Here is a 26,372-nt window from a genome sequence, read left to right as displayed (position 1 = left end):
CCTGACCGTGAGCCTTATTTTTCACTCACTTGAGCCTGAGTGAATGGTATTACTGTTGTTGAGCCTGAAGTAGTATGTTGAAATGCAGAGTGTACTACCACTACATTACATTCCATGGAGTTATCTCACATCTATCTAAAAACAGTGCAGATGACTTAAGGCTTTGAGGACTAGGATCTTATGTTGTCACTAGGAGATCCTATTGATTACAGATCTTTTCCCCCAAATATGAGTTGTTCCTTAACTATGTGTAGCAGCCCAATGGAAAAACTTGTATTCCTTTCCCAAAGAGAGAATTCCCCAGTACAGATTACATAGTGATGGAAAGATTGGCTTATAAGAACCTTTCTGAGGAGAAGCCTATTTATAAAATTAGATATTTTGGGGGGGGTGGTTGTTATTAAAATACTGGGGTTTAGCTTGCAGTTTCATTCAGCAGACTGAAAAAAACATATTAAAGAAAAATGACAAGAAATATTTTCTGGCCAGAATAGCTTCTTTTCCCATGTTAGCATGTTTTAGTTGGTTTAAAGATAAACCAAGTGGAGAAAATTGTGTGACTGCCATTTAGAGTGACACATTTACAAAGGATTTTAGTGTTTGTCCAGCTGGTGCTTTTGTCTGTGACTATGTGTAAAGATCTCCTCTCTTTTCTGGGTTATATTCAATGTTTACAATGTTTATGAACACTTAACTTGATTTCCCAGATGAAGAAAATGTAACGTAAAATTCAAGTAAATGGATCATAAACTCCATGATGCAACAGTGAAGCACAGTTGCCCCCCCCCGCCCCCCCCCCCCCCCCAAACTGGAAGGTAATTCAAAGGATCTTTCTTGTTTTATAGTATATCTTTTGTTCTTATAATGCTGCAGAGTTGAACAAGTATCATCCCCATATTGGATTCTGATTTGTTTGATCTTGTAGATTTGTTCAAAAAGGCTAGATTTGGCATTATCTTCTGCACTGCCTTAGATTAGCTGCCTTTCTTCAAGACCAGTAGTATCTTTACCTCCCAGAAATGTTTATAGGAAGAGAAGAATTATTTATTCTGTGAGACTTTTTGAAGAGGTTTAACACAGAATCTGAGGAAAAGGGATGTGATAACTAGCACAGGGTACCAGAAACCCCTTTCGCTCCAGTCCATTCTGATTATTTTCTGGTTTAGAGTCTAGAGTGGCCTATTATGGAAGAATTTGTCCCATCATGTTTTCAAATTTTGGCAGTTCTGCAAGAGAGAAAGGTAAGTTTCATCTTATCAGTTATAACCATGGAAGTGTAAGGTAAATGGTTTTCAGACACCATTTTTCAGGGTTACTCCCAGGTGGGATGAGGTGGTAGGCAACTTTAGAGTTGTCTCCATCCCATAAGCCTTTAAGTGAATCTTCTGCCATGAAGTAGAGGGCACCTCACACCACTGCCTTGAGGTAGGTGTAGATGCATGCCTTTTATGCAGCTAAAAGTGGAAAGGCTGATGCTCATCCAAGCTGTTGCTAATATTTCAGAACATCTAATTTTACAGGTTGTTAAAGACCCAGCAGATTTAATAATCTACCCTGTAAGTGTACCTCTATGCAGATCCACTGGAGAAGAGACCTGGTTTTGACTCCCTGTTGTCAATCAGCCCTGCAGCTGGCAAGAGATCAGCATCAGCGTTAACTGGAGTTCTTTGTGTATGCTCAGAAAATACGAGCTTTGGTGCATTAGCATATGATACTCCCAGGTCAGTATCTTTAGGTATGTATTGAATAGGGGAAGTTTCAGGGATTCCACTTAAAGATAGAAAAATATGGCCAGTATCCTGCCACTGAAAGTCCTTGGCAAGGACTAAGCAAAAGACACAAATATGCCATCTTCTGAATAGTAGCCTGAATTTTATCTTCTAATTGCATAAATTATTTTTGGTACTATTTCATCTGAGGTTTTCATATAATATAATAATCATTATTTCAGGCCCAAACTCTATGAAGGTAAATGCTGTGACAAACTGTTGTTCCTGTTTTCTCAATGGGAAAACTTTTAGGAAACAGTAGTTTTTTATATTAACAGAAAAATAATAGCCAAATATAGGCCTTCTAATTCCTACTTCTGTATTTAATCCAGTAAGACCTCATTGATTAAATTAGGAAGGAGTGAAGGGGAAGCCGACAGAGAAAACTAGGACATTTCCCAACATAAAACCTGCACATTTTTATTATGTATGTTTTTCAAAGTCAAAGGACAGCCTTTAGGGATCCTACTATAATGTTTTATTCTCTGAGGATAAGGTCCAAGGAAAAAATATTGCAAAATACAGCATAGGCTACACTACCTTCCAGCAACCTTTCTGTGCAAAGTGACTAGATTACTTGACTGTCTCTAAGGATCCTGAGAATTAATTAAATCTTGATTGGCTCTTTGAAGGAATAAAGTATGCGCTTCTTACATAGTTAATGCTGTAACTAAGTTTCCTTTTAAAGCATTTTATGGGTTTCTGTGTCCTTTTCTGATTGTGCATCATAAATGCCAGCTGTTCTGGGTGTAAGAAGTGGCACTGATGTGGGGATAGAACTAACATTGTTTCAATGACTTTAAATGTTCATTCCTGTACTGACAGCAATGCTGGGGATTCAGTAAGTGCTCTAAATTAGAACTGTTTGGCACTGGAATACTGTAGTGTAAAAGTTACCATTAAGGGGATTTGACGTAATTTTGTACTTAACCATGTGTCTGGGTTTGATTATGATTCAAAGCACTAGAAGTGCAGCAATCAATATCCTTGTGTTCTACCACTCACAAGCCCTTAAATGCTGCAAAACTTAACAGATCAAGCTTTTATTTGCAGGGAAGTTTGTTTGTTTGTTTGTTTATAACTCTCAGTCTCACTTTTCTGCTTCATCATTTGAGCTAAATAGCCTGAAAAGATTCTTTTGAGATGACTGTCTTCATTGCTGTCATTAACAGTTGAAGAAACATGCAGGAAATGAGATGTGCCCCTCTGGGTAGTGGACACATCGGTGCCTGAAATAGTAAATCTTCTAAAGAGACTTATTCTAAGGGACCTTTTCTCCTTGTTTCAGTTTGTACTAGTGATGCTGTTGTATCACCCACCACCATGTTGTACAATACCTTTGTTTCTATTTCTGTGTCTTCTCATGTCACTCCTTCCAGCCTGTTGAAATTCCTGTACTAGTTGGTGTTAAAGGTCACCTTCTTTGATGGCAAGGATCACCCTTTTTCCCATGTGTGCATACCAAAGGAATCTTAAAAATAAATAGATGCGCACAGGTGTTACTGCAACACAAGTAATAACAGCCTTTTGGGTTTTCTACTAAGCCTCTTTCTCGGTAAGATATTTGAATCTGTATAAGATGAATTTTAATTGCTCCTTTTTCTTCTGATGTCCTTAGGAGAGTAAAAATTGCTTTCCTTCTATGCAACAGTTGGGGACAACATACTTTTTTATTTTTTTTCCTCGACTGCTGATAGGGTAAATAATTTTCTGAAGGTAGGTTTATACTGTAGTAGATGAAGCATAGACATACCCAGACTAACTCAATTACATTTGATTAAGATACAGATCTTCACATCATAGCAGATGAAAAGTGCCTATGTAAGAATTGCAGAACATTACTGTTCATTAGCTAGCAAATATGATAGTATAACCTGTTTCCCTTTGATAATACATGACTTATTTTTTAAATAAAGATGTAAATATCTTTGATAGAGAAGTAACAATCGACAAGTTATTTCTTATAATTTATTAAAGAATTACTTTTCTTAACTGTAGAGAATACATGGGTACTTATTCACAGAGCTGTATTTCCAGTTAATATTTAGTTGGTCATCAGTAACACAGCAATAAAATGAATTTTCTTTTCAAGGAAAAGGACAGAATAAATGCTCGGATTCTCCAACTAAGCTATAATGCATCTTTATTTTCTGAGAAGGAAGCTTAAAGAAATCAGATAGGATTATACAAAGGATAGTAATTAGGACTTACTAAATCTGTCCTGTAGAACTATTAAAGCTTCTCAGAAAAATACCAGCTATTTTTTTTTAAGTGGGAGAAAGCAATTACTGCTCCTTCATCGGGGCAGTTTGGGGGCTGAAGCTTATGTATTTCTTCATTGCATTTCTAGAAAAACAAGCTGAAATTAGTGCAAATACACTGTTTGACATTTTGGTGTTCTGTGGCAAATGTTGATCGGCAAGTTCAGGCCTGCCATTGCTCCTGTCATGGGACAGGTACTGGAGTAACGGGTTCCAGCTGTGACAGAGAGCACTCTCAGAGCAGATATGCCTCTGTAGTGTTACGTTATCATGCTAGCTATAGTCTTGAAACTTGAAGCTTCTTGGAAGGTCGTTTATGGTACATTAATATTCAGAAGGGCTTTGCTGGTTATGTTATCAATAGCCTTAGAAATAACTTGTAGGCCTGAAATATCCATTCACATGAATGTGTCCAGCATTGGTTCTACTAAATTTCAGTGTTAGAAAGAAAAACATCCAGGCCATATATTAGTTCAGATGTTCTGCAGTGGTAAAAGAGTACTTAATTGCACTGTGTGGGAGACACCTCTGTGCAGAATTCAGCCCTCTATCCTCCTTTCTCCTTACTAAATGTTGCATCTTCCCTAAGAATATTTGTTTGGAAAACTCATTTTAGTTATAAGTTATCATCTTCTTCCTTTTATTTTACTTTTTTTTTTTTTTTTTTTTAAAGGGATAATTTCTGTAGAAAGATTACTAGCTAGTTCTTAAAAGGACACTGAAATTTTTTAGTTACTGCTCTGATTCCAGTCATTGTAATTGCTCTTAATAGTGTACAGCAAATCTAGTAACTGCATTTATTTCTGCTTCCCTCATGTCAGGTAAGTTATGGGTTGTATAGAAAATCATATGGCCAGTGGCCAGGTATGACTATATTAAAAGGGGAAAAAAGAGGGAAATGCACCAAGCAAACATTTCTACCATAGTGACAGATTTGATGAGATACCTGAATGATGAAAAATTACTGTAAAAAGTAACACCACTTAAAAGCAAGCCCCAGACTGATTTAAAATCAAAACCACCCTGATTAACATCTTGGGTAAACATAAAGCTTGAGTAAGTTTTAAAAAAATGTTGTCAAATATTGAATGTTTTAATTTTAAATTAAACATCTCAAGTAAAAATCCCTTTATAGAAAACACAGAAATACGTTTGTCAGAGCAGGAAAATCAGTATGTCAAGGAGGTGAGAAGTGAAGACTGTCAGGCAACATAAACTTGACAACTGTTGTTTTGACCTAGCTTGTTCATGACAGCCAGAAAACACTGTATGCACTCAGCTGAGGGAGAGAGAGGAAAGCATGTCCATGAGAAACTCAACACAAGAGATACCCTGAACCTAATAGGAATCGTAACAGCCTTACTGTGCAGCTGATTCCCTTTGTCTGAGCAAGACCTTTAACTTCGGTATGTCCACAAATTACATGTCTCTCAGGTGATTTGATAAGAGAAATCACATGGAATCAAAAAAAAATCCATTCCTTACTATACACAAAAGCAACTATTTCATGCTAATATATAGTATATCTACTGATTTTCTGCTTTAAATCCACTTCCTACATGACATGTATTCTCAGGGAAACATTCCATTTCAAGATGAGTTTGTAGTTTGTGAAGAGGAACTTCCCTGTAAAATTTTTTGAGTGCTTCTGGAGGTTATTAAATGTGTGCCTACCTTTAGTTTTACAAAAATTATCTCTTTGATTTAATTATTCTGCTGTGCAAATTCATAATTAAAAATATCTTGAGAATGGAGAAAAGGATTTAAATATCAATTGGAAAGTAGAGTAAGCATGTGCACAGCTATAAATTTGCTCCTATCTCCTGAGAAAATGATGGGTTAAACTTGGTGGGGGAGTTATTCTTTGGGTGGGGATGTTTACATATTTCAAGTAGTTAGCCTTACCAGCTAACTGAAATAAAAGCTCTAGAGAGTAAAATGTAAATGGTCTGAAGAACTGTAGGATAATGATTAGCTCTTCACTGCGTGGATATTCTTTAGCATGGACTATTTCCAAAGCCTCCAAAGTTCAGAGGAAATCATCGAGCATTTTATATTTGAACATGGGGAGGTTTTCTGGTGTGGAGGTTTTTTTTTTGTGTTTTTTTTTTTAAACACAGGATTGAGGGCGGTATGATGCTAAGAACTGCATGGTATGGTATGGCATGATAGGTAAGAGCAAAATTTAGAGTGCTGCAAGGGAGAATTAGATGTACAATTCATAAAGATGCCAAATCTGTTTACAGTCTTACTCCTAAAAATTTACCCCTGGTTTTCTGAGATGCCTTCTCTACCAAAGGAGCTGCATTAGTGTTTTGAAACACAATACTAAAGGATCATTATGAAGCTGGAAAGTGAAGTGTTAGGAAAGTATAAATCTGTAAAAAAAATTTGGAGCTAAACAAAGTAATTAAAAAAAAATATTCAGGCAACTTTTTCACATTTTTGTTGCTGTTCTAAACCTGAAACTAGATGGAGGTTACAGCCTGTGCAATATCACTTGTAATACAGGCTCAGCTTTGCTGTACCAGACCATACTTGTGTACCACATTCCGTCTTTCAGCCTATTTCACCTTAAAAATCCTTCAGAACAATGTAGGTAAGACTGCTGACCTAAGAGTGGTGCCTGTAAATGTTTGTGGTATTTTTATTTGAGTTACTTTATTTCCACAGAAAAACTCTTCAGTGGTGATCCATACAGAAGCAAGAGCAAACATTAAAATTGAGGAAATATTTTTTTCCTCCTCTTTTTTGTTCTTTCTTTTGACTAGGGCTGCTAAAAAAAGATCTGCTCTTTAGTAGCTTGATAACGGGGAAATCTGGAGTTTTCATTTCTCTTGCAGTTTCTGTGGAACTTATTTTGGTTAATTTTAATTAACAGTAGTTGAGAGTCAAGTCCAAGTCAGTGTCTTCAGCTTTCAATGTAACTGCTGGAGAAAGACAAGCGCTATCAGATCGCAGTTCATGGTGTCAGAAGAGTTGCTGAAAATAGTTGCACCCATTCTGCTAGTGTGCTTATTTCTCTGTATTGGCAAAGATAACTGGCTTGAGCAAGATACCTAACTCAGGTGACAAGCTGAGTGAGGTGCATCATGTAATATACAGTGAATGAGAGTCACTTAGGCTGTATTTAGACTGTGTATGAGAGAGGACTGACACAGCTGTTGTAACAACGAAGCAAGGAAATAGAGATTTGAGAAATGTAAATATTGCTGTGGGCTTCCACATCCAGACTTCTGTATAGTAAATGGGTTGAGATGCCTAACTTAGGACTTTCAAATAGGCAGTTTGCAACTATTTTTCTGACTAGGCTACACAATGTAGGTATCAAGTGCTCTGAATTCCTGATAATTTTCCTGAACAGAAAAGCTATGACAAATTCATAATAGGGAGTCAGACAACTACCTTTACAATGGTTAGAGAGATTACTAGTACCTTAAATCCTGATGATATACTATTTGTTCAGGAGCTTCTTTGTCAGTAAACAATACAGCATGTAAAATGAAAAAGGCATTCGGAAGAAAACAGATAAAGGAGTCTGATAGGATTGCTTTACAATAAAGTGTTAACAAGATTTCTGATCTTGGCACATTGCTGAGTCAGTGTGACACAGGTCTAGTCATCTGAATTCCTTATAAATGTAAACGCAAACTGAAACCAAATGCAAATATTCATATTTCATATGTGTCTAAGAACTTCCCTGTTCTACACATATAGCATTATATAGTTTACAGCAGGGTTGCAGAGAAGATACTGGTATTACATAGGTTGCTTTAAATCTACTGATATCTGTTGTCTTCAGGAGAGGATCTTGTCTTTTTGCTTTTCTTCCACTGAACAAACATTATTATTATGTATCTTAGTTCTTATCTTAGTTCTCTGCATCCTAGCACTGTCTTTCCTTCTTCTGTATGTCTTCAGCCTAATTCAGTAACATATCGCCACACTTGAGTTATTAACAGGAGCCAAAGAGACTCATAACTGTAGTTAGAGGACTTAACAAAAGATGTTTTTTTTGCTTTAGTAAAGAGAAGCTTATTTAAGAGTAGTAACCCTGTAATATTATTCAAGAATTTCTAAGGAATTATTTTCACTCATGCCCAATCCTCACTCTGCAGAACATACATAGTTTTGTTACTCCAAAACCATGTTCTCTGTAGCCAAATTTTTACTTTCAAGCCCACACGCCTCATATGCTTCTTAATGATTCATTTGTTCCAATGTTATCTGTGTTGGTAATGGACCTGCCATCTGGTTCAGCATGTTAGGTCTTTGCTGCCAAATCGTTCCACATGTGCTTGTTGACTTGTTCTATTTCACACATCCTGCTCTATCCTTTTCTACCAGCTATGCTTTCTTCCAGACTTTTGTGTCTTTCCTGCATTATTTCCTGCTGTGAGGAACTCTGCTGGGCTCTGGCTTGGGCTGTGCTTTGGTGGCTGTTGTGTTACACAGTTGTGAGCAATTAAAGTTCTCATACAAAGGAAACTGGCCTCTGTCAAACTCCTGGGCCATAAGCACCCGCTGAACGGTGAAAACATCACAACTTAATTCACAAGAAGTGAATACGATATGACAATTGAAATCAATATGTAGCTGTAACTAATAAGTATATCTGTTTTTTGAAAACAATTCATTTTGAAATGAATAGTTTTCAGCATATATGTGTGAGGAGCTGTGTTCTTTTTGATTCCTTTGGAAAAAAAAATGATGGTTTGTTTCATTTATTATGTTTGATTTTTACAAAAGGTCTTACCTTGCAAGTTGCCTATAGCAGCAAATTCCTGGTCTCATGCGGAGACACGTTAACATCAGTGCGTCTCTGGCAGAAGCCTACCTACTTGATTTAGCGCAGAAGGGCTCAGCATCATAAAATCTTCAAGCCAAGATTTGTGCCTTTTACTTCCTTTAATAAAGAACCAAGCATATAAATTTTCCTGAATAAATAATAATGTCAGTAACTGCGGAGGATTTTCATGAACAAATCTTGCCTTTCCATTTTTAAAAATGTCGGATCTGGCACAACGTTATAGGTAGTAGAGGTTTGATTGAACATGCTAATCTGAGCAGACTATGTTTGGGAGGATAGATTGTCTTTGTATATTGTTCTCCACTTTGCTTAGCATTGTCTCTCCATATGTATTAAACAAGCATTCTCTTTTCCCTCCTTATCTCTTTAATATCACACAGATTGCTAAAATAAATCTCAAATGTTCCTCTATTACATCTCATTTACATCCGTTCTTGACAGATTTCTCACTGTTTTCAGAACTGACAATGTAATGAAAATGATGTGAGTCATGAGAAACTGGAATAGAAGATAAAGGCGAAATTATAAAGAAAACAAAAAAGAGAAAAAGCGGGGATGGGAGGTGGGGGATCTGGTTAGAGATATAAAAGATACATAAAAGTGCTAAATTCATCCAAATAAGATTCAATAGAGCAGATGAACTAAAAACGTCAATGGGCAATTCCTTGTTGTTCGTATGTACCCAGAGCTGGAAGCTAAATAAATCCACAGCAGGCAGAGATGAATGTCTGTTCATTGATGGCAGGTATCTGTGCAGCTGTGTTCACAAAAGACACGGCTGCACACTTGCTAGTGTTTGCCTGTGCTGGCATAGAGCAAGCCGCAGGAATTCCAGCAAAATGTCTGGTGCACAGGTGGGATTAATCTAAGCAGTTCATGGAGCAATAAAATCAGTGCTGCTTTACAGGAAGATACTTCACCATCTTTTTCTCATACAGAATTTTTAAAAAATATTCTAACATTTAACAAGAAGTATCCAAAAAGGATGAATACTGTGAAGAGAATATAAAACTGCATCTTGTCCAGAATGACTGTACACTTAATTATGTGGGGTTTTTTATCTGACAAAAAAAATAATAAAAATTGTATCCTGGGAGCTGCTCTGGTTTGCGGAAACTTTCTTATAATGATCAGTGAAATACTCTAGAGGCAAAAATATCTCTTATCTCCTATTCCTATGGCAAGCATCTTGCAAGTGCCATGCCAACAGTCCCAGTGGAACTGCAGTTGCCTCTAGTCTCAAGCTGATGTAATATTGGCCATACCAGCTTAAATCAAAAGCCTATGCAGCCTAGCATCCTGCCTTTGATGGGAACAAATAGCAGATGCCTTGGAAAGAATGTAAGAATAGAATAAAGGTAATCATGGGGCCCTACTGAACACCATAAATGTGGAGGTCAGGAATACCAAATGTGTTAGTTTTGTCTTTTTAATGACTTGCTGGATTGCTTTTCCACAAATTCATCTGTGACTAGTGTGCACCTTAGTTGATACGCATATCATTGGGCTGGAGTCTGGTTCAAATGATGTTAAGAGATTCTTGATCAACCACAATTTATTTAGTAGGTTAGAAGAACCTAGAACACCAAGCAGTTTTGTATATTGGTCTGTAATGCAAAAAAACCCACAGGTTGGTTTTTTTCCCAGATAACACAATCTTGGGAAACCTTATCTCCATTTAGTCTTCTGAACAATGTTGTTCTGTGCACAAGTCTGTTAGTCATTTAAATATATCTGTCCCTTACTGGCTCCTAAACGTCTCACTAAGAATTGTGATTAACTTACAGCAAGGAAACTGTTTTGATGTTCCTCAGGTCTGTTTAATCTCTATTTATTCAAAGGTAATTAAACATCTCTTCAAAACTATAATTTTAGTATTTGATAATTTTTTCTTTTTGCTGAGAGATCTTGACATTTTCAGAAAAATAAGCCCCAAGCCATTCTTCTCTGGGGACCATTGGTAATTTAAAGAGGCAATTGCCTCTTTAACCTCATCCTGTGAAAACTGATCCAACAGGGCAGTGGAATCCTTAACTAGAACTCCAGGGAGCTGGATGTTATCCAAACAAGTCTTAATCTGGGCAACATCAATATTTGTTATATTAAACGCTTTTCTCAAATAATGTAATAAGGGAATGAACATATATAGGGTTTGGGGTGATACTGTATTTTCATTAGTGTATTATTATTGTATCTTAACAGCCAGCTAACTTACTTGCCATAAAGTTTAAAATATAGTAACAGAACTTGGACATATAAGCAGATCTGATTTTTTAAGTATATGCTTCAAAGATCATCTACTATAGTGAAGCATCTTTATTAATGGCTGCATTACTTGTCTACCTCCTTTGCAAATCAGATTAATCCTACTGAGTGCCAAATGTGAAATTTAAATTGCATTCTCTCTTCTCCATATGTGCCCAGCACTGATGTTGCTGCATGGTGTCCTTGATCGGTCGGAATGCCTATCTTTAGATAAGCCATGCTGCTGAAGTGTAAAAATTATATAGTGTCATTTTTCTAGGATTATTCCCAGAATAATATCGCTGCTGACATTGACCATGAAAATAGATTCTAACAGGATAAGTTTACACTGTTGTTGGCATATTTGCAGCTGTTTAATAAAAACCAAGTTAAACTAAGCATAAGATGTAAAACCTGACTGGTTTACTGTTTGCAGTGCCGTGACATAGGAGAAAGAAAGTAGATATCCCATTGTGTTCCGAAGTTACTAAAGTTACTAGAACTTTTGTTCTAGTAATATTTCATTAATGACACGAAACAGTTCAAGCAATGCAAATGATAGCACAGCCTCCCGTTTTATTTTTAGCCTTAAAATATTGTAGTAATAAAACCTGTCATAATAAATTCCAACACTGAATCATAGATAACAGAGACAAAAAAGGCTTTAGAAGAATAAGGTCTTCTGGTCCTCTCTTGAGGTCTATTGTGGAGACTCATTTATGAGGCTAGTTTCATTTTTATTTTTTTTTGTCTCACGAAAGGCAGGTTTTCCTGTCATACATATTTCTCTGATCTGTTGGTTTGTTGGGTTTTTTTTATTATTTATTATTATTATTTCTATGTACCATGTCCCAGATTAATGAATTTGGTTCCAAGGAAACAAACTGGATTTGGACCAAAATTGTTTCAATATTTCATCCAGAACTGGAACTCTCCCTGAAATTTTTGCTGACCTCTAATTGGGACCAAAGAGGGACATATTCAGTCACAGACGAAATTAAGTTAGAACTAAAGATACAAGGTTCTAGTTTAACTTCTTGTTCAGTATTTTTCTTTCAGCTAGTGCTCAAGCTTACTTAAATAAACAAATGTTATGCAAAGGAAATCAGTGGCAAAGCTATGGCCAAGGCTATAAAATGTGTTACTAGGAAGTCATGCGCTGTGAGTTTGTAACACATCAGCAATGAGATGGCAAACGTAAGTTCTTGCAGCAGAGAAACGCTGAGGTAGGTCAATATCAAACAAACAGCTGTCTCATGCTCACCATAGTGCTGGACCACCCCGACCACTATCGTAGACCAGCTGACAGAGCACTTGCTCACAGCGTAGCTCACCTGAAGGCTGTGTCATTCACTTGCCTACCTCCTAAAGCACCACTCCCTCAACTTCTTGTTACCAATGTGGGAAAGCTAGGCAAAAACTGTTCCGGACTGAAAACTATTAATTTATATGCATTTTGCTGTCAAAAATTTTTATCTTATAAAAATATTTCATTTTATTCTCCTATGCTGAATTCAATATCTAAAGTATTATGACTGATTGTTGGATGCTGTGTTATGGAAAAGAATCCAGTCCCTCAAACCCTAATGCAATAAAATGCAATAGAACTTTTCTTAGGAAGGGGGATTGTCATCTTTAAAGCTACATCTTTATTGCCTATTTTCTAAGTAATCTAAAATCATTAGATCTTCTTAGTACTACCCTAAATGGTGGATAAAGAAAGCTGTTTTCTTAGAAAAGTTCTGTATGAGACAAGGGCATGCTGATAAAATTTATGATTGGGTGGAAAGGATAATGCTGACCATGATAGAAGCTTTTTTGTTTTAAAAGCAGCTCTACAGATGATTTTGATAACTACTTTCCTGTAACTTATAGTAAAAGCAGAGGCATCAATCACTTGACAAAATTACTCCCTCTACTTTTGTTTTCCTACCTTATTCCATATCATTTTGAAGATAGAATACATCAGCGAATCAAAACAGCCTTTGTGGTTCACACTGCAATTTGGGGAGGGACTGCAGAAACCCAGGTTTTCTTATGCTGTTCTAACTTACGTTGCCTGCACTGAATAACTTATTTCAAAGAAACTTATGTCCAGGATAATTCCTGAGCACTACAGGCTACTATGGGTATGTGTAAACTGACCTGAACGAAGAAACTTTTTCATCAGTCCTGGTTTTATGAGAGATAAAAATCCTGGAAATAAGGTAGATTAGTAGAAGAATTTCAAGCAGCTCTTGTGTTAGTGAGGTGGAAGATAATTTGAACGTGGTTTTATTTTTCATAATAGCATTTACAATAACTGTTTTTTCAAAGTAATTTGTTTTCTTGAACACATTATTCTGCTTGACTTAAATAGAAACTTCATTATTGAAACGTGAACAATATTGCAGTCTAGGTAAAACTAAAACTTCTTGGTTATATATTTTTAACCAGAGAATACAAATAAACCCAGCATTTTAGAAGTTTGTCACAGAAATGTTTTCATAAATCTGTAACCAGGTCAGGAACAAAACCTGAGACTCAAAGTTAACCTTTGGTGAGAAAATTTGAAGCAGCCTTCCATGATTGTTGTTGCTCTGCAAAATCTAACAACATAACAGAAAACATAACAAACATAACAAAACATAACAAAGAACATTAAAACATACATTAAAACATAACAAACACAACAAAACATAACACAACAAACATAGCATAACAAACATAAAAGCAACCATCCATTTTGAAGTAGAACACAACATGAAGTATATAGCTCTGGGGAAAGGTACGAGGACCTCACCTAACATAATCTGGTCAGAGGTGCAAGCATCAAAAAGTACATATAGCATAGACAAAAAGATGTTGATGGCTTTGGTGAATTCCTTCCTATAATCTTTGTGGCAGAAGGTAAATGGACTGTTCATCTGAGAACAAATTGGACATTCAATATTTTAATATGGAAAAAGGTACGTACATGGGTATAGCAGCTAGCACTAACACTGGAAAATGTGAAAATATAGTAAAAAGGCAAAGAGATAAAATTTGGGATTGAGGAGAATGAGCTAACCCTAAGAAAAGAAAAAGCAAAGTAGGCATGTAGCTCATGAAGGTGACTTCAGTAATAGGAGTCGTGAGCTGAGGAAAAAGCCTGATGGTGCCTTTCATAGGATCATAGAATCATTAAGGTTGGAAAAGACCTTTGAGATCAACAAGTTTGACCATTGATGCAGGACTGCCAAGTCCATCACTAAACCATGTCCCTAAGCACCACAGCTACACATTTTTTAAACACCTCCAGGGATGATGATTCCACCACCTCCCTGGGCAGCCTGTTCCAATGCTTTACCACACTTTCAGTGAAGAAATATTTCTTAATATCCATTCTAAACCTCCCCTGGTGCAACCTGAGGCAATTTCCTCTGGTCCTATTTATTGCTTCTTGTCTAGGAGAAGAGACCAACACCCATCCGCCTACAACCTCCTGTCAGGCAGCTGTAGAGAGCAATAAGATCCCCCCCCTAAGCCTCTTCTTATCCAGACTAAACAACTCCAGTTCCATCAGCCACTTCTCATAAAATTTGTCCTCTAGACCCTTTACCAGCTCCAGCCCCTCTGCTCCCTCTTACAGTGAGGGGCCCAGAGCTGAACACAGGGTTTGAGGTGCGGCACCACCAGTGCCCAGTACAGGGGGGCGATCACTACCCTGGTCCTGCTGGCCACACTGTCTCTCATACAGGCCAGGATGCCATTGGCCTTCTTGGCCACCTGGGCACACTGCTGGCTCATGCTCATCTGGCTGTCAACCAGCACCCCCAGGTCCTTCCCCACCAGGCAGCTTTCCAGACGCTCTTCCCCAAGCCTGTAGCGCTGTGTGGGGTTGGTGTGACCCGAGTGCAGGACCCGGCACTTCTCCTTGTTGAGTCTTCTACAATTGGCCTCAGCTCAGTGCTCCAGCCTGTCCAGATCCCTCTGCAGAGCCTTCCTGCTCTCAAAGAGATCAACACTACTGCCCAGCTTGGTGTCATCTGCAAACTGACTGAGGGTGCACTTGATCCCATCATCCAGATGGCTGATAAGGATATTAAAACAGGATTGGCCCCAATACTGAGCCCTGGGGAGCACCACTTGTGACAGCCACCAGCTGGATGTAACTCCTTTCACTACCGCTCTTTGGGCTCAGCCGTCCAGCCAGCTTTTTACCCAGCACAGACTACACTGTCCAAGACATGAGCAGCCAGTTTCTCTAGGAGAATGCTGTGGGAGATGGTGTCAAAGGCTTTACTAAGGTCCACATAGACAACATCCACAGCCTTTCCCTCATCCACTAGGCTCCATAACCTTCCCCGGCACCAAGGCCAGGCTGAGAGGCCTGTAGTTCCCTGGATCCACCTTCCTGCACCTGTAGTTGGGCATCAATTTAGGCAGCCTCCAGTCTTCTGGAACCTCTCCAGTTTCCCAGGACTGTTGATAAATGATGGAGAGAAATTTCTTTCAAGAGAAACTTATGCTGATGATGTGGGAGAAGAGAAGTGGAAGACCCAATTCATTCCATCATCTGTGCATTTAAGCAACCTTCATTTATCCTAAGGGAGAAATTAAAAGATAATAATAACTGAGCTATGACTACAACAGTTATATTGCAAGATTTTTGGTTTTGGTCATTTTAAGAAAAAAGAAACAAAAAAGATAAAAGGAACCATTCACTTACATTGTAGCTAAGGCAATGTACACAAATATTTGAAAACACATTTTACTAACTGCAAGGTGGAAAATGTTACAATATGTGGTTGATGCCAAATATTTTTAATGCTTGATTGATGAGCCATCTGATAGACCCCTAGACAAATAGAGGACACATTTATAAACTTTTATACTTTGAGACATGTCCTTGAACTGCCATCTGAGCTGAGCTCGCTTCATGTCATGGAAAAATATAATTAATTTTGGTTAAAAATACCACCACAGTTTACATAAATTAACTTTTAGTCCAGAGGGAAAAAGTAGATGAGCATGACCAGAAAAACATGAGGACTAGACTGAACCACAACCGCTTGGTTAAAGATAAACTAACTAAAGCAATGTCCATAAATAGAAAATGATGTAGCTGGAACAGAAGACAATGACATTAAGATATTCAAGTGCATTGCTCTCACTTGCACTGCAGTCACTTAACAGACAAGAAAGGGAAAAAAAAAAAGATTTGTCAGTAAGAAGACTCAAATAATTGCATTTGTGCTCAATCTAAGTGATGGAATTAGTTTAAAGCACATGTCTATATGAAGATGTTCAATGAGTGTAAGGGCTAAGTACCTAAAAATAAGGACTAAGAAGCTGAGGTTGTTAATTGTGGAGGCCCTATTCCTGAGGCAGGAAAACAGTACGTATAAAAATTATATTGTCCGCAGATACTTTAAAGGTAGATACTAGGTAACTTCTTTCAGGTAACACAAACAAATGTAACACATTGGCTAACACAAGCTAAATATTGGTATGCTCCAGCAAAAAAGGAAACTTCAGCAGTAATGTTTGGATATAAAAAGATCCTTTCTTTAAATATGCTGAAATGCACCACACACAATTTGTTACAGCTGCCAAAAGGAAGCTGGAGTATCCCCTTTCCCAAGAACACAGATTTTATTTTTCTGTATAACTTATGATTTGTAAATTGAATATAAATTTCAGTGCACTTTGCTGATTGCAGCTGCCTACTTTGAAATATTTGTCAAATTTTAATGGCGTACAGGTCAGATCTAGGCGATCAATGTATTGATTTGATTTTCAGAAAGTCTGCTTTTAGGCAAAAGGCAGACTGTATTAGCCAGAGTAGAAGTTCAGGAGGGCATAGAGAAATTTAAACCACAACAGCAAGAGCATATTTTCAGACCCTCTCCCAGACAGGTAGGGAGCTTTCCAATGTAGGAATTTGTTTACAAATATCAGGATAGTGATTCAGAAAAATGTGATAGAAGACACTGCTTCCATTTGGGACCTGAAAAATGTGAGAGTAGAGGAGCTTACACACAAGATTTGAGTTAGCTCTGGCCTACCTGATAGCATTATCTGATAGGAGGGTATAATTCAGTGGGTGTGAGTTTATATAGCTTGCAGAGAAGATGAGTTTCATGGAGACAGTCAGAGAGTAGACGAGGGGTCACACGTGCGACAAGAATTAATAATGAACCAAAGGCATTAATCCTTTGTGTGTGGTTGTGTAACACGTGAGCAGGAGGCTGTAAGTTTTATATTAAATGTATGATTCAATGTATTAAAAACCCTGACTTCTTTGAACACAGTCCTTCCAGGCAGAAGATGGTGGTTTTCCTCACACTAAGCTAATCACTGGAGAATAGTTTGGTTAAGGACTAAGTCAGTCAGAGGCAAAGACAACCAGACCCTTAGTTTTATATTGTCAAAAGAAATCATCTTCTGCGAGCAGTAGTTCTCATGTTTCAGGGGAAACCACAGAGCAAAGCACCAGTGCAAGCCATGCTGGAGGTCAATTAGATAGGTCTTGTCACTTCACTTGTGTTTGAGTGCGTGGAAGAGTGTTGCATATAAAAATAGCTGGAACGGTCTAACAAACTTTGCTTAGGGAAGGATGTCTATCACTAACTAGCTCAGTATTAGAATAGAAGATGCTGGAGCAGGGATGTGAGAAGTTCAAGGTCCCTTAAGCAGCTGAAATCTAAACTGGGTTCTCAGTGAGAAAGCATTAACCAAGCACCCTGATGCCCTATCTGTTACAGCATTAGCCTCCCAACCATTTTTTTTTAATTGCCCTAGGAAGGGAATTTTTATTTTAGTTATATGATTAATATTATTCATAGGGAGAGTTTGTCCCTAGAGGAATTATATTTTCTGTGCATTTCACTAATACTCTTCAGTGTGTTACATTCATTTATATAATTCCCCCTTCATTATACTTGCAACTTCTCTTAGTTAATTATCATCTGTAAGAATGAATAATAGACCATCTATCCTTTTCTTTCAGAATATGACTAGAAGTGTTAAAACAGAATGGACCTAATACAAATTTCAGAGGTACAGGAAAGCTTACCTAAAACAATGTTCTTCCATTTAAAATTACTTTGCATTAACCATCTTTGAACCACTACTCATATTACTATATGTTCCTCCAGCATCATTTTTTTAAATTCTGTGTCTAATTTTGTAGACACATTGTCTAAAAAGCTATACCAAGCTCAATTTATACTTGGCTCATTTAATTCCCTTTGTTAACTGATAATATAATCTTATTCAAAGTCATTCAAATTTACTTTCCATTTTTATGCTTCAAACGTTTGCACTGGCTATTATTCTTGACTTTGTTGTTAACCTTCGAATGCTTATAAATCTTCTTTTCTAATATTTCTTTCAGTATTTTGTTAGAGAGAGAATTTCTCAATCTCTTCTTTGTCCTGTTCGCTCTCTGCCTGATGCTCTTCCTCTCCCATAGTGACTGTTTAATGCTTTTTGCCCTGTAATGAATTCTGCCTGGAAACAGAGGAATCAAACCTGAGAGCAGACTTTGCACAGCTTCACAGAGTTCAGTGAAAAGTACTGACAAAAACTCCATCATGTGAAGTCCTGGAATGAAGAGTTTCAAAAGATTATACTGAGAAATAGCCTGATTTCTGACCAGGTCACCAGCATCTCTATAATTTGATCAACAAGCCAGCACAGATAGTATGTCCACCTTGTCAGAGGGACAGCCTGAGAATGGGCCTTAACCAGTATGATGGGGAAGGAGTGACTTAACCTCTTCCAGAGACTTGGTTTATTGTCAGTCCATGAAAAGGTGCAACTCTAGCACCATCCTCTACAGGGGAATAGGGTATGTAAACCCCGGTCTGTTTTATAAGTAATTTGCAAATACAGTTCTCCAAATAACCTTGATTTATTGGGGATTGTGCTGAACGGAAAAGTAAACGCAGTCTTGCTTTCTTACTTGTGTTCACTTCAAGGTTTCTCTTCTATCTCTGTCCCCGAGTCCAGAACACTGTCTCTGTTCTAGTACTGTTTAGAGCATGATGAAGACAAGACAAGAATTGCATTGTGTAGCTCTCCTTTGAATATTCAACATTTCTAAAAGTTAATCTAGGTTTCTAAAAGTTGACGGGTATGTGATTGCATTGTTGTGTCCTTCAAAGACCTTGAGTAACTACTGAGAATAGGGAGGTTAACAGTTTCAATTTTGTTTTAATGAGATACCACAGTCTTGAGAAACTGTAGAGATAAGGAAATAGCTACAAAATAAATGAGAAAAAGCAGAGATGTGACAGAGAACTAGGAGATACAAGAGTCTTTACAAAGGAAAAGCGTGAGAAATATGCTGTGGGAAATAAAATAAGGAACAGTCAAAGGGAAAGATCTCATCTTTGTATTGCGCATTTCTATTTTTGTAAAACACTGATAGTCATAAAAAAGCTGCATTGAGATCACCATCTGGATCTGAGATCAGAGTATGGTAACGCAAAGCATTATGCTCTTCAGCAAGACTGGGTGAATGATTTGAAAATAAGCTGAGCTGTTGCTGCATCACTCTTCAAAGTGAAAGTCAGATTAGAGGTAGAAAGGAGACTGTGCTCTATTTGGTTGTACCAGGGTCACTGCAAAGATCTTTCATAAGACTTTGTCACTACTTTTTGACGGACCTGTGCTCTGAGGTTCCCATTTTGCAAACCAAATAATTGAGGAATGCTGTAGTCTTTTAGTTTGTTTTCCAACAGTTCAAAATAAAGACTAAAGTGCATCGCAATGATATTAATCTTGATTTTTGGAAATGTTTGGGTTTGTCTGTAAGACTGCACTTTTTAAAAGTTGCAGTCTTATTCTGAGATTGATGCTACTTGTGACTGTCCAACACCTGCTTCTGAGGAAACAAACACCACAAAACTTTTGAACAGCTTTTCTCACAGTGCTACAATTCTACAGTAAACTCAGGAGAAAAATCAGAAAAAAAAAAAAAGTATTAAAATAACTGAAATTCATTGTCATAGACTTAAAAAAGTCAAGATGATTTCTGAGTTTGTGTTTCTCAGACAGCAAGTATAACTTTATAATGTAAAATGCTTACAGCAGTTCTCAGCACAGAGAACTGTTGTCCTACATATTTTTTTATGTTAATAAATAAAGTTGGTTTCAATAGAATTATATCATTATTAGATTGTTAGTGCAAAATGTATTTCTGTAGGTGAAAACCTTCTGTTAGTAATTTTAACTTTACCCTGGGCAGATTCTTTCTGTTTGTTCTAAAGCTGTAGAAGATTGTGTTTTCTCAAAAGTCAGGTTCTCCCTTGTAAACACTTTTTTAATACAGATTTTTTTCAAAAAAAGGAAATTTTCAAACAAAATAACTTGTTCAGAATGCATAATTTGATAACAATGATAAACGTCCAGCGCTTGAGGATGGATGATCTTACTCTCTGTGTGAAATTGTGTTGAAAATATTCACCAGTTGGTGTGAAGTTTCCTGTTTCAGAGGCAAAATATTTGTTTTTATGAGTCTGCTGTCTAAGTCAAATCTGGTGGAGATGATTTAATAGAAACAGATAGAGGGAGAAAGGGAAACTGCTTAATTGCCTTTTCATTTGGATTGCAGCACTGTAGCAAGAGGCCCTCCAGTGCACGTTGTTTTGTCTCTCTAGGCAAGTGCAACTGTGAACTGGGCTTCCTAGTCCATCTGGAACCGCAATGGGAATAGGAGAAAAAGGTAAGGTTTGCTTTGCTCTTCCTTAGCTTTCTGATGTGCAGCTTCTTCTGTCTCAATCTCCATTGCTCAGGAGACGCTGACTCTGTGCTGTTGCCACCCTTCCGAGGAACTTTAAAAGCTTCTCCTCAGTTGTTACATCTGGGCTGTGTGTTTCTTTATTACACTGATGTCAAGTCTTCCAAAAAAGTGACTAATTTGGAACTAATTTAATTTTTTTTTAAGTATTGGAGCAATGGCCTGCAAATTTTAGATCTGTCATTGACAGTATTTGTTGTCCAGCAGAAGTTGTACTAAATTGAAAACAGATTAATTTCGCATTTTCTTAGGAAGTTACTCAAATAAAACATCAGCGTGTTTTTTTACAAAAGCATGATTTGCGTTATCTTGTTAACTGTTAACTTGGAAACATGTAGTATAAGGTACTTCTCTGACAATGAAAAAAACCCCAGTCATTACAGAAATTTCAGGAGAAGGAAATAGATTTAAACATCCAAAATTAATAATAAATAAGCAATTAACCCAGAGTAAAAATGAAAAGGTTGAAAGGTAGATGTGGTTAAAGCTGGGTGAAATTGGTTCAGCAAAGAGCAAATTTACTGCAAATACACAGCTGAAAGAGATAGAAGCTATTCACCAATATGAATCCAGATACAGTTTTGTCCCTGAAAAACAGTCAGAAAGCTATGTGAACTACTCATTTCAATAACAGCCTAAGATGTAAAAATGTAAAAGAGGTACTAAGAAATCACACACATAATAAGTCTTGTATTTAACATGAAGATGTATGAAAGTCTTGGGAGAGTCAAAATAAAGCTGGATTCTGGGGGTTTTCATGGCTTAGTTTTTGCTGAAAGAAACAAAGCATCATTTTTCAGTTCAACTTGGAAAAGATTTTTCTTTTTCTCAGTTCTAAGTTGAACAATCCACCTGAAAGTCCATTATTCACATCGCTCTTGTTCCTTTAGAAAGGACTTTTCTACCATGAAAACCTGTTCTGCTGCTCCTTTTTCTGCTACATCTTCCTTCATCTCTGTGAATCCCTTCCACTGATTTTCTTTTTGTCTGATAACTCCCTTAGCAATCTCCTCCAGCGATCAAAGTCTCCTACCTGGTGATCAGTTGCTTAGTTACATCCCCCTAGAATAATGAAGACCCGGATTGCTTTGGCAAAGGGACAGGTGTCTTGCCATTCAAGGCTGCTGCATTTAAATAGATGATCATCAAAGACCCTCATTTTACAGCATTTCTACAGATTTAGAGGTATTTCTTGTCACCTCCTCTGGAATTACCCCTTAATGGAGACAAAAGTCAGTACAGAATGTGTTTAAATCCTATATTCAAAATATCTTTGAGGTCTGTCTCACATTTACAAAGCCAATTTCTAAAGGAAATGGAAGGAATAATCTCCGGATATACAGCCTCTGTAAATTGTCATATAAATTTATACCAAAAGCCCTCCTATACAAGGTTTAAGACACTTTAAATCTTTTTCTCTGTTTTCATTTCCACTCACTAAACATATTCGTTATTTAATACAGAAGATTTGTAGAAATACGGATTTTTCAAATTCTTAAAAAAATAGAGAATGAAATAATCTTTACATCATATAGAAGCACTGTTATACTTATTTTGTTGGGGTTTTTTTGGTTTTTGGGTTTTATTTAATCTGTTTATTCTACATGCAGGATTTAATATTTTCAATACAATGTCTTAGGAACCATGCTTTGATAATAAGACATGTCTGTCCATATCTAGCACAGATGACAACAAATCAGTAGAGATGTTTTACGGCATTGTTCCAAAAGGAAAAAAAAAAAAAAAAAGACATTTCAAATAGGCTATTCTATCCCCACAGTAATAAATTTTAAAAAAAGGAAATTATTTTACAATTCTAGTACTCTAGAGAGGGTTCTTCCTTTAATCTGCTAGAACTGTTCCTTGCAGATTTGTTTTGTAGATGCTGATATTGTGGTGGCTTTTTTCTTCACAGATATTTTCTGTCATCAACATTGAATTCTCAAAGTCTCTCTCTGATCTGGTAATCCATTGCTTCAGATGCCAATCTTTATGTCCACAAGAGATTTCCAAGGGAGGAATTGGGGCTGTATCTATGCTTCACAGCAACTTTATTTGCATCTCAGCAGCATTGGCCAGTTGGTAATTCAACTGAATTTTATGTGCACTGTGGGAGAAGTACGTGAGGGATTATACTTGAAGGAGTCTCACATCCATCTTTGCAACGTTTCATTGGTTTAAATGCAAGATTATTTAAATTAACCTACTTGCCCAGAAAAAGGGAAATACATTCTTTACATGGGCAAACAAGTGTTAATAATTCTGTCCATGAACACCTGGTGGAAATATAAATTCAACTTGACCATAATGTCCCAGCTCTGCCTCAAAATTGCAGAGCAAAAGAGTTTTGAGTGGCTCAGCAGAGCTAATTCAAGTGCATAAATAACTTTGAACAGGTTTGCCTTTACTTTGATGACTCCAGCGTTGAGAAAATCAGAGGAGATCTGCAATGAATGCCCAGGAAAAACTGTGCTAGGCATATGCAGACTAACTATACAGCATTCTGCAGTCATTTTTCTTTTTTAATATGATGTGTATGACAGTGGTGCAATGGAAATCTTATTCCAGCTTTGCTACCTGACATTATTTTCATGCCTTACTTTTGGAAATATGTGGTGGGACAATCACCACTGTTTTTATCTCACATGAATCTCCACGTTGTCATTATTGATGTTTTCAATAAACCCTGCTGGCTGTACAGGACACAGTACAGCAGACTTCCCAGAGGAAAATGTTTAGGCATTTAGATCTGAACACTGAGTGTGTTTTTTGGGTCAGAGTTGATCTAAACGGTACCAAAACAGCTCCGATCACCTTCTTGTTAAGCGCCTTTCATGCTAAAAAAGCAGAAACCCCCTCCATTCTCTGTCATCATTTTAATTCCTGAAAGCAACAAGCTTTACTCCTGATTTTAATGCATTTCTCCTAATTAAGCACAGTTGCACTGGCATCCAGACAGTAACATCTTTGTAAACCATCTGAGATTACAATCGGGAGTTCAGTACTGGGAATCACAGACATTTCTTTAGTTCAGCGGAGGGAGTGTCTTTGAGGAGCCTGCTCATGCCGGGTTTATCTAATCATGAAGATCTGTTCAGGTGATTCCAGACAGCCTGTATGCTCTCACACATTAACTAATTGACTAAAAAAAAATACTAAGCATTGTTTTAAATAAAAACCTGTTAGATTACCAGGAAAAAACACCCATCAGTGTATTTAATTAGAAATATTTCTTTGGCCTTCTTGCCATTGAATGTCAAAAGGCTTTCTATAAATAATTTCATGGTGTCTAAAACATTTTACATTCAAAAAAGAAATATGATTTTCAATACAGAACTCTTTAGTAACCCTCTCAATTTACAAATTAATATAATTATTTTCCTATTAATTTATTTCTTGAATATTCTGTAAGGGATCCTGTATTTATGTTGCATGCTATCCAACTTAGGTTTAAAATACTTTTCCATCCCTGTGAGGGAGGGATACAGTGTTAGGTTATGTGACAAAAGCTCCTCTTCTGACATCAGAAAGGATGCAGAGAGACGAGGAGGAGGAGGGACACACATAAACTCCTACCCTGCCCTGGCTGATCCCAGGCCCATCATAGGAGCCATCAGTCCATCAAAGGCCCAACTGCACCAGCCCAGGGGAGCAGAGGGGCCCAAGAGCAGGCAGGAACCCAAATTAGGGACTCAGGAGGGAACTTACTGTCCAGGCTGCTCCCAGTTCTGTCCCAGGAGATCCTCAGGTCTATGATCTGGGTGTGAAACCATCAAGATAAGTCAGCAGGGGCAGCCCTCTGGAGCATCTTTTGTCCTGAGGGAGGTCACTGCCCAGGGGTATGGGACACAGTATAGGATGCAGGGGAAGAGCATTTTGGGATTGCACAGGACTTACTGAACATTTAGGGGAGGAAGTAGTGTCAGGGAGTGGGATGGATCTTGATACTTTGGAGAGGACCAACTTTGGGAAAATAGTAGGATATGGGAATAAAAATGGCTGGTCTCTTGCAGGCTGGTCGGTACTCTTGGCTGACCGTGACCTGCACCTGGTCAGGGCAGTCTGTCCTGTCATCAAACTCCATTGCAAACTCTTCTCCTGTCTGCGGGGCTCTTTCACATGCGCATGTGTGCGCATGTGTGTCTGGGGCTCTAAGTCCAGCCCCTGGAGTGGGACTGGGGCTCCGATGCTCATGTGTCACTGGTGGGGCAGCAGCTGGAGCGGGAGCAGGTGTGCGAGTGCACGTGTGCGCTCTGCTGAGTGGATGAGGCCATGGGTGTTCATGTTTGTGTGAGCACTGAGTCTGTCTGTGCGCACAGACATGTGTGGCCAGCCTTGTGTGTCCATGCATGAGGTGTACAGATGTGTGCCTGTGTGTGCGTGCCTGCCGGGAACACACACAGCCTCACTGATGGCTGGACTTGAGGGCGCAGGGCTGCAGCAGCCTCACCAGTTTTGTCCCCCTACCTAACAGTTTGTTGATTCACTCTTAGGTTAAAGGAATTCAGTCTCTTGCTCTTACCACCCTCATGCTTTCAGACCAATTATATTTATGTGATTTAATATGACACTTGTTGCACTTGACTGTAGCCATGTAAAAGGCTGTGCACGTAGCCTCTGCTGTCTGTCTGCCCCTCCTGTGGCAGCCATTGAAGAGGGAACATCACCGTGGCATGGAGAGTGCGCCCAAGGTAGATGGGAGGAATCACCCTGAAGGGACTTTATTTTCATTGATTAGGAGGGCTCTTAAATGATAACCTTAGACTAGATATGGAATTTTTAGATGGCTAGAGTTACATGAATTTAATACTTAGTAACTTGAAGTATAAACAGCATTTTGATGTTATAATCAGTAATTTGAAGTTACGGAACAGGTATTCCCTTTGGTGTCTGCAGACAGAATGAGCTCATATCTGATTATGACGAAGCCACATGGGCCTTCTTGTCTTGTTCTCCTTGTCTTACAAGTCTCTTGTTCCTGACCATAAATCTTTATTAATGAGTGAAAAGAACAAGGAGACTGTGAAAAGCTAAGAAAAAGGCCAAATTCTGTAACCTCTCACTCTCCTTTATTCACAAAAAAAAAAAAAAAAAAAAAAGAAGTAAAAAATGGATTATACTAATTTTGTAAATTTCTGCTTTCCTGTAGAGGCCTTTATTTTTATTTTGAGAAACAGAAAGTTATGGTAAGTCAGAGACAGATAATGAAAGCAAAGACTATGTAAGAGGCTTGGTACACTGACTTTGTAGGTAAAATCTGTATAAAGACTCAAGGACTTTGCATTTGATGATGCATTGATTTCAGTTTGCCTATTAGAGAGGTATAATCTAGCATCACTGGAGAGTCTAAGGTCAAGAAGTCCTTGGAACAGAGAATTTCAGTGTTTGAACCCTCTTACGAAATAGGGTTGTGTAGACAATGGAGAATATTAGCTGCAATGTCTATAAAGTAGGATTTCTACTTAGGTGTTGTAGCTGTGTAGTTCAGACCCTACAAGAATCACATTCTGGAAGCCCTG

This window comes from Falco biarmicus, chromosome 5 (assembly GCF_023638135.1).
Source record: "Falco biarmicus isolate bFalBia1 chromosome 5, bFalBia1.pri, whole genome shotgun sequence".
Lineage (NCBI taxonomy): Eukaryota > Metazoa > Chordata > Aves > Falconiformes > Falconidae > Falco > Falco biarmicus.
This window is presented reverse-complemented; position numbering follows the sequence as displayed.